Genomic DNA, 8,542 nt, shown 5'->3' on the forward strand with positions numbered 1-8,542 from the left:
CCTCACGGTTTGTTTGTCCGCAGATCCCGCAAGTCACACGACAGCCCTTCCTGTCGCCTGTGGGAGGATGGGGTTGGCACGGGCTCTGAGCTGTGGCAGCTGCACCCTCTCTCCGAGAACCTCCCTCTCGCCCGTCCTCCCGACCCATCCTCCCAACCCATCCTTCCGGCCCGTCCTCCTGGCCCACAGGGCTCAGCATCTTGGAAATTCTGCTGTCCCAGCCCCACAGACCCGCCCTGGCTCTGTGCCTGGTGGGGAGGCCTCTCCCTCTCCAGAACCACAGGCTCTTAGAGACGGGGAACTAGGGAGCCTGGGAAGTCCTGCTCTGGTGGAGGGAAGATGGAGGCCCTCAAGGCTCTTCTAGAGCCAGGAAGCGCACACCCAGAATCCGGACCCTGTTCTCCGTCACCGCCCTGCCCCCCCTCCCTCAGCTCCTTCCCTGAGAGGGAAGGTGTGGGACTTCATCAGCACGTGCCCACGCAGGGGTCACTGACAATTTTAGGGCACATGCCAGTGAAGGTTTTTAATATCAGCAGCTTTGTATTTCTTGGGGTAATGATCCCCACCTGCCCCTTCCACAGGAGAAAGCCAGTTCGACAGGAGAGCGGTTCCTGTCTGCTTCATCCCTGCTGTGTTTCCAGAGCCTTGAATACTGCCCAAGACACAGTCAGCGCTTCATGAATGTTTTGTTGACTGAATCAGGGAGTAACAGGGTAGAGCGAATACATGGCCAGCGGTTCTGGTTCTCCCCCCTCAGAGCTCAAGTTCTCTGTGGAAATCCATCTGAGTAGGACGATCTTAGGTCGGTTTGAAGATAAATATTAAGGGATGCGCGGCAGCGTGTGTGTGGAGGCGGAAACAGCGGTCAGGTGGAGACTGGCTGCCTGGAGCCAAGCGATGCCGGATGACTCAGACCCCATGTCCCTTCTAGCAGAATACTCTGTGATTCTTTGTGGGCTGAAGCCAGAAGTGGGCCCGCCTCTCCCAGGTGTATTAGTTTGCTGTGGCTGTCTTAACCAATTAACCACAACCTGGCTGGCTTACAGCTACCGAAATGTATTTTCTCACAGTTCTGGGGGCTGGATATCTGAAATCAAGGTGTAGGCAGGGCCACACTCCCTTTGAAGGTTCAGGGGACGATGCTTCCTCACCTCTTTCAGCTTCTGGGGCGTGTGGCCACGGCACTCCAATCCCGGCCTCTGTCTTCACATGGCCTTCTCCTCTGTGTGTGTGTTTTCCTCTCTGCTGTCTCTGAAAAGGATACTTGCCATGGGATTTAGGACCTACCCTGGTAATCTGGGGTGATCCCATCTTGAGATCCTTCCTTACGTCTGCAAACACCCTTTCCGCCAAGGTTCCGGGGCTTAAGACTTGGACTTATCTCTTTGGCGGCCACTGTCCAGCCTATGACACCTGGGGTCTGGACCCTGTCGAGCACTGACCGCAGTCCTGCAGTGTCACCTTCTCCAGGGAAGCCCAGCTATGTCCCAGAGCCTCTCAGGGGTGACAGTCTTGGGGACATTTGGTAGGGTCTGAGTGAGGAGTAGCAGACTCCTTCCTGGGGCGGGGCTACCTGGGGGCAGCCAGCATGGGCCCCTCTTCCCTGGCCAGCAGTTCTGAAGAAGGGGGAAGGGAGCTGGGCCGGGGGAGGATTTAGTCCCCGGGGCTTCACTGAGGCACGGATCTGTTCATCCACCTCTCTGGAGTCGCCTCGCCCCTCTGCAGACGTTTGTGAATATGGCTTTCTGAGTGCTCGTGGGAAGGCAGAAGGGATGGGAGCATCTGCGTGAGGAACGTGGCTCGGGAACCCCACAGGCCTGGACGCTAACACGTCTGTGCTGCTGTCACTCAGCAAACATTCGTAGATCACCTACTAGGTGCCAGGCAGTGGAGAGAGAACACTGAAGCACACAGAGGCCAGCCCTCGCGGGGCTGGCAGCCGGCCAAAACGAGAGTGAAAGGGAACCTATAGCTAAAATGATGACGAACTTTTATCACTGCTAGCCAGGAAACAGACTGAGTGTGGAGATGGAGCATGAGTAGAGGGGAGGCCTTTCAGAGGAAATGGAATTTGAACTAAGACTTAAAGCTGGGAAAAAGCATTCCAGACAAGGGAACAGCATGTGCAAACGTCCTGAGATTAGAAAGAGCCTGGCACATTAGATAAATGAAAAACTGTCCAGTAGGTTGGAGTGTGACCTGTGGGGGTGAGAGGGGAGGAGGTTAGCAGGAGATAAATCCTGCTGGGCCTGTGGGAGGAAATTTGGATTTCATTCAAAAGATTTTAAACAGGTTGTGTCGTGACGAGTGAGCTTTCTGAAGGATCCCTCTGGGGAACGGGCAGAGAATAGACCACAGGGCAGGGGTTGGTAACCTTTCTCTGTAACGGTCCAGAGAGTAAATATTCTGGACTTTGGGGGTCATCAGATCTCTGTCGTGACTTACCGGCTCTGCTGTCCTATAGCACAGAAGCAGCCGGAAGCAGCTTGTAAGCAACCAGGTGTGGCTGTGTTCCAATAAAGCTTGACAGAAACAGGCAGCAGGGCTTCACTGGTGGCGCAGTGGTTAAGAATCCGCCTGCCAATGCAGGGGACACGGGTTCGAGCCCTGGTCTGGGAAGATCCCACATGTCACGGGCCAGCTAAGCCCGTGTGCCACAACTACTGAGCCCTGCGCTCTAGAGCCCGCGAGCCACAACTACTGAAGCCCATGCGCCTAGAGCCCGTGCTCCGCAACAAGAAAAGCCACTGCAATGAGGAGCCTGTGCAACACAACGAAGAGTGGCCCCCGCTCACCGCGACTAGAGAAAGCCCACACGCAGCAATGAAGACCCAACGCAGCCAAAAATAAATAAATAAATAATCAATTTATTTTTTAAAAAAACAGGCAGCAGTTGGACTGGCCCGCAGGCAGTGGTTTGCTGATTCCTGTTGCAGGGGGACCGGCGTGGAAACGAGAAGAGCACTGTGGCTCTGAGTAAGTGACCTAACCTCCCCAAGCCTTAGTTGTCTCATCTGTAGAATGGGCACACCTTACCTCAAAGAAACATTTGTGAAATGTCTGAGTATTAATGGAGAGAAAGGGCTGAGCGCAGAGCCTGGGCTTGTGGTTGGAGCTGGACACATGGTGGCCCCACACCGGCGGCTGCTCTCTTACCGCATGGAACCAGGTGGCTGAATGTGTAAAGCGAAGGCTTGAAAGCATGGGGTCAGTAGCGTTAACCACCTGCTGGTCGTCGTGGTGCTTCAGTGGCTGATTGAAATGCTTGAGCATGGAATTGCATGAAGCTGGCGGTGCCGTGGGTCAGAGCCTCTTCTTCAGTGGGGACGACGTTCCTTCTGCATGTTTTCCTCCCTTTTCCTCAGTGTGGCATCACTCACCTGCCATGGCCAGCTCCTGCATTCTCTTCCCCCTTTGGGGAGATATCTTTGTAGCCACAGCTGCCACTATGCTGCCCCTCTGGGCTGCAGATGGGGTTTAACTCCATAATCCTTGTTCATACCTTCCTGTGCCTTTTTTTCCCCCTCTCTCATCATGGGAGATTTCTCGACTTCTCTTTCCGGCAGCTTCGTTGGAAAGAAACTACGGAGAAAGGTAAGGGTCTGTTTTTCTTGAAAATCCTGGCTGGGGAAGGGGGAGGTAAGACAGAAAAGTGTATGGGAGAGTCTGGGAGAGCCCCTTTACCTTATGCTCTGGCCGATCCGGGGGGACGGCTCAGGAGAGACAGGGAGGCTCATGTGGGGCCTTTACCAGCATGTTTCCCCTTGCTGTTGGGGGTCATTACCATGGGCACTGACATCGGAGAACACGTACTTCAGGGTAGGGCGGGGCTCCTCCTGAGGTACTGCTGGGGGGGACCCTGTCGTGAAACTCAGAGAGGCAGAGGCGAGGAGATTGCACGGAGAGACAAGGAGTGTGGCCAGGACATCAGGGCAGAAAAATGGGTGGTCCCCAAACCCAGAGAGAGAGAGAGATGACAGATGGAAGAATAGAGCGATAGATGATAGACAGATAGATAGATGATAGATAGGTAATCGACACGTAGATACTTAGATACAGAGCACGTCTTCTCTGTGCAATCAAGTGACAGCCATTCATTCGACAGCAAAGACGACTCGAGCACCAGCCATGTTCCGGGCACTGTCTGGCATGAGGACGCTGCGCCGGGTGAAACAGGCGTGCTCCCTGCTCTCACGGTACCCTCAGTCTGTTGTGAAATCTAATGCCCTGGGCCAACAGAAACTATTTTTATTCCTCTGGTTATTTCCTAGGGTGAATCACCCAGCAGCCCACAATTACCCCATCATCAACCAGAAGAAGGCAGAGGGCAGGGCCTGATGGCCTGGTATCTACGTAAGTGAATTTTAAGAGGCTGACAGGCATCCTTGAGCCAAACCAGGAAGGTATGGAAGCCAGACCCACCTAGGTTCAGATCCCTAGCTCTGCCCCTTAGTAGCTGTGTGATCTTGGGCAAGTCACTTGACCTCTCTGAACTTCAGGTGCCCCATTTGTTTATTGGTTATTGCAGGTGTTGAGGATATAGCAGTGAACAGGGCAGACAAAATCCCAGTCTTTGTGCAGTTTACATTCTTGTTGGAGGAGACAATAAACAAATATGTGAATTTCTAAGACACCAGTTGGTGATGAGTGGAATGGAGAAAAGTAAGGCAGGGTAGAGGAATGAGGAGTACCAGGATGTGGGTGAGGCGTTTCATCCGAGCGCTTGAAGGCGGTGCGGGAATGAGGCAAAAGGCTGTCTGGGGGAAAAGCATGCCAAGCAGTGAAAAAAGCAAGCGCAGAGGCCCTGAGGTCACCAGAGACTTTCAAATGTGATTAACTTAATGATTTTGAGATGGGAGATTCCCCAGGTGAGGCCAGTGTAATCACGAGGGTCATCATTAAGAGGGAGGCAGGAGATTGGCGGGATAGAAAGCAGCGTGAAAAGGGAAGCGAGAGGTTCGCGTGATCGAAGGAAGGGCCACAAGCTGGGGAAGGTAGCTGGCCTCTAGAAACGAGAAAAGACGAAGAACCAATTTCTCCACTGAGGACTTCAGAAGGAGCTCAGGCCTGCTGATACCTTGATTTCCTTTCGACCTCGGACCTCCAGAACTGTAAGAGAGTACGTTTGTGTTGTTTTAAACTATCACGTTTGTGGCAATTTCTAACAGCGTCCCGAGGAGATGAATCTAAGAAGTAGCTCCTTTTTTCTTTGGTCAAATGGAACAGTGGTAGCTCCTGCCTGAGGGGCCGTAGAATTGGGGGTGCGGGGAACCCAGCAGCCCCTTCCCAGGCAGGGGAGCTGCTCAGAGATTGCCTGTTGACCTGGCCACTGCGGAAGAGATCCCTCCCCTGGTGTTTCTGGGGGCCAGGAGTGAGGTCCTTCACTCTGCCCATATCCCTCCCCAGCCACAGACCTAGGGCTTCTTTTCCTGCCCCGTCCCCCTGGAACTCCAGGTCCGGCTCCCCTAGCTGGTCCGCGTGGCCCCAGATGTCCTGCTCTCTCCAGCCTCCAGGCCTTTCACAGGGCGTCCCCTCTGCCGAAGCCCCCCGAGCTGGCATAGCCTGGGCCTCGGGTTAGCCCTACATGTCTATGACCCGTCTAGTCCTTCCTCATTCCCTCCTCTGTTAAGTGGAGGCATGTTCACCCTCCTTAACTCAGCCCTTAGCACACCCTTGGTATTTAAAGGCTTATCTCCTTCTTTGCTTTCCCCTCTGAGGGGAAGACAAACAGCCTTTATTGCGTGCAGTCAGGGTCGCTGTGAAGAGCTGCGGAGGCCGTGGCTGATCGAGTAGGCTGTGAATAGTACCGTCTGGAGCCGTGCAAGGTGGTGGCCACTGTGCTAAGCGACCACTTACTCACCGCAGTGACCTGCAGGGTGAGGTTAAGCCCATTTTGCAGACGAGGAAGCTGGTGTGGGGGAGAAGGGACGGACTCTCAGCTCCCTCAGCCTTACGTTTGTAAAGCACTGACGGAGCATCTTGTCCAGTCCTCTCCAGGACTCGGTGAGATTGATGCTACCGTCACCCCCATTTAAGATGGGAAAAGTGAGACTCAGGGGAGAAGCCGCTGGCTGAGCTGCCAGATTCAGACATGCGGGTCTGCCCAGCTCCCGAGTCGGAGGTCTTAAGCCTCAGGAAGAAATGACTGAGGAAGGAAAGGGTCAGGAGGGGAACTTGAGTGCCTTGGCTGTGCCCTGGAGGCTGTTTGATCCTGCTTGGTTGGAATTCGCAGCTACAGGTGGCTCTGAAGATCCAGTGAGGCCGCGTCGGCAGCACTTTGAGAACAGGGCAGCAGCATGGGGGTGGGGAGTGGGTGTTTCTGGGTTCACACCCCGCTGCTCAGCCTCCTGGCGAAATCCCACCCCTCGGTCTGCCCTGGCTCTGAGGCAAGCCTGGCGTTTTCTCCTGGCGCTGGAGGGCCTGAGACCCTGGGCCTTTCTGGAAGAAGCCCCTGCCCTACCACGGCTACTCAAAACACCCGGGCCCTTGCCTCTTCCCAGGAGAACCCCTGAGAATTTCCTCCTGTTTTTACCTCCCTGTCCCTCGGGGGCCAGGCCCAGTAGCTGCAGTGGCAGCAGCAGCTGGTGTCCACAGAGAGTCTGTTGGATCCTTTGGGGGCCCAGGGGGCATCTCAGGGCCGCCAGCGAGGGCCTGGCTGGGCTCCGTCAAGGGTCTGTCGCCAGGCTGAGGGGCTGCTCCCAGGGTTTTGGGGCTGAGCTTCCCGGCTTCCCTTCATAGATCTTCACTGATCCCAGTATCTCTCCTGTGATAGGAATGCGCCTAATCCTGAAAGCTCACGTTCTCGGGTGTTTACTGGGTGCCAGGCCCTGAGCTGCAGTCTTCATCTGGATTGGTTTTTTTTTTTCTCTCATGAGAAGTTTATAGAGTAAGAGCCATGATTGATATTATTCCCTTGGTGGGTGAGGAAACCACGTATTCAGTAAGTAGCAGAGGCCTCTGTGAGCCGGATCACGGTTCTACCAAATGGCCTCCGACTAGAAATACCTGTTTAACAGATGAGGAAGCTGGGGCTCAGGAAGGTAGAGTGCCTTGGCCAAGGTCATGAACTTTGCCCCTGAAAACCTGCGGTCCGGTGCCATGCGGGAGAGTGAGACGGGCCTGGGGTTCACCGTTTCCCTGGGCTCCCATGGCCCCAGGAGGGCTGTGCTCTGGGAAATGCCCCGGGCCCTGTGGGCCTCAGTTTCCTCAGCTGTAGAATGGCCTCGGTAACAGAGGTGCGCCTGGCAGACGCGCGCTCTTTACTAAGCTTTCCCCAGCCCTGTGCTACGAGGCCTGCGTTTTCTAGGGCCGTGTGTGGCCCCTGTCCAAGCCCTGTATATAACCGGCAGCCCGGGGGCCCAGCTGGCTTTCCTCCTCCCCCTCCCCGCGACGAGCTCCTGTAATTGGCGTCCTCTGGGGGGGTTATCGGCTCAGCATTTTTACAGGTTCCCCCCAGTTCCCCTGCCCCTAATAAAGGAGCTGTAAGACTCCAGACACACAGCTCAGAGCACGTGTGCCTGTGGCCCAGCCCGGGTGAGGCGGCTAAGTAACATGCAGAACTTTCCACCTGGGCCCAGCCCTGGGCAGGGCCTGTTCTCTTCTCCTGCTGTTCCACAGGAGCCGCTGGGTCCCCTGGGCTGGGCCGGCTCCCTGTAGGGCCCCTGACGGTTCTGGGACAAGTAGGGACTGTGTCTGCAGGCGGTCTGTGTGTCACAGCCCCCGACGCACAACCAGGGCCGCACGGTGAGGCAGGGCCCCTCAGGACTCCAGTTACAGCTGCGCTCAGCCGGGCGCCTGGCTAGCCTCCACCGGGCGGGCCGTGACTCACAGACGGACTTGGCTACACGCAGTCACCACTGTTGGCCCAGCCAGTGTCAGTCGGCCAGTCCGTCGCTGCTTTCTGTACAGCCAGGGCTGCCCCAGGCAGACACGGCCACTCACACTGTGGGTCACAGCCGTGGTCAGCGGGCCTCCTGCCAACCAGTCGGTCAGTCAAGGCCGGGCCGGTCAGCCCACCTCCAACAGCCTGCCGATCACCTGCGTCACCTCATCCTCTGTCTTCCAACAGCCCATCGAAGTCAGTCAGCCAGCGAGCACGTTCCCGTCAGTCAGCTGGTAGGACGTTGTCTCACGGCCAGGCTCAGCTGTACAGGCAGGCGGGCGTCCGTCTGTCCGGTCTGTCTTGGGCCGCCCACGGCCGTCAAGGCGGCTGGACGGTCGCTTTTCAGTGACTGAGGCAGGTAGTCGGTCCACTTAGCCAGACCAGTCAGCTGGGCACAGTTTCTATCCATTGAACATTGAGTCACCGGCAGCCATCGTCCGTGGCCAGGTCGGTTCCAGCCCCAAGGAAACACCAGCCAGCCGGTCGGTCAGTCTCCAAGAGTCAGGGGTGCAGGCAGGAGCGCCAGCCAAGGCCCTGGGGTCGCAGGCAGACATCCAGTCGTCTAGTCAGTCCGGAAGAGACGACCCCTCCCCCAGCCAGAGTCCTTCAGGCAAGATCACTGATCAAGGCTGTTGGGTAGGGGGTCGCAGTCAGTCACCC

Source organism: Globicephala melas, chromosome 11, assembly GCF_963455315.2.
Source record: "Globicephala melas chromosome 11, mGloMel1.2, whole genome shotgun sequence".
NCBI lineage: Eukaryota > Metazoa > Chordata > Mammalia > Artiodactyla > Delphinidae > Globicephala > Globicephala melas.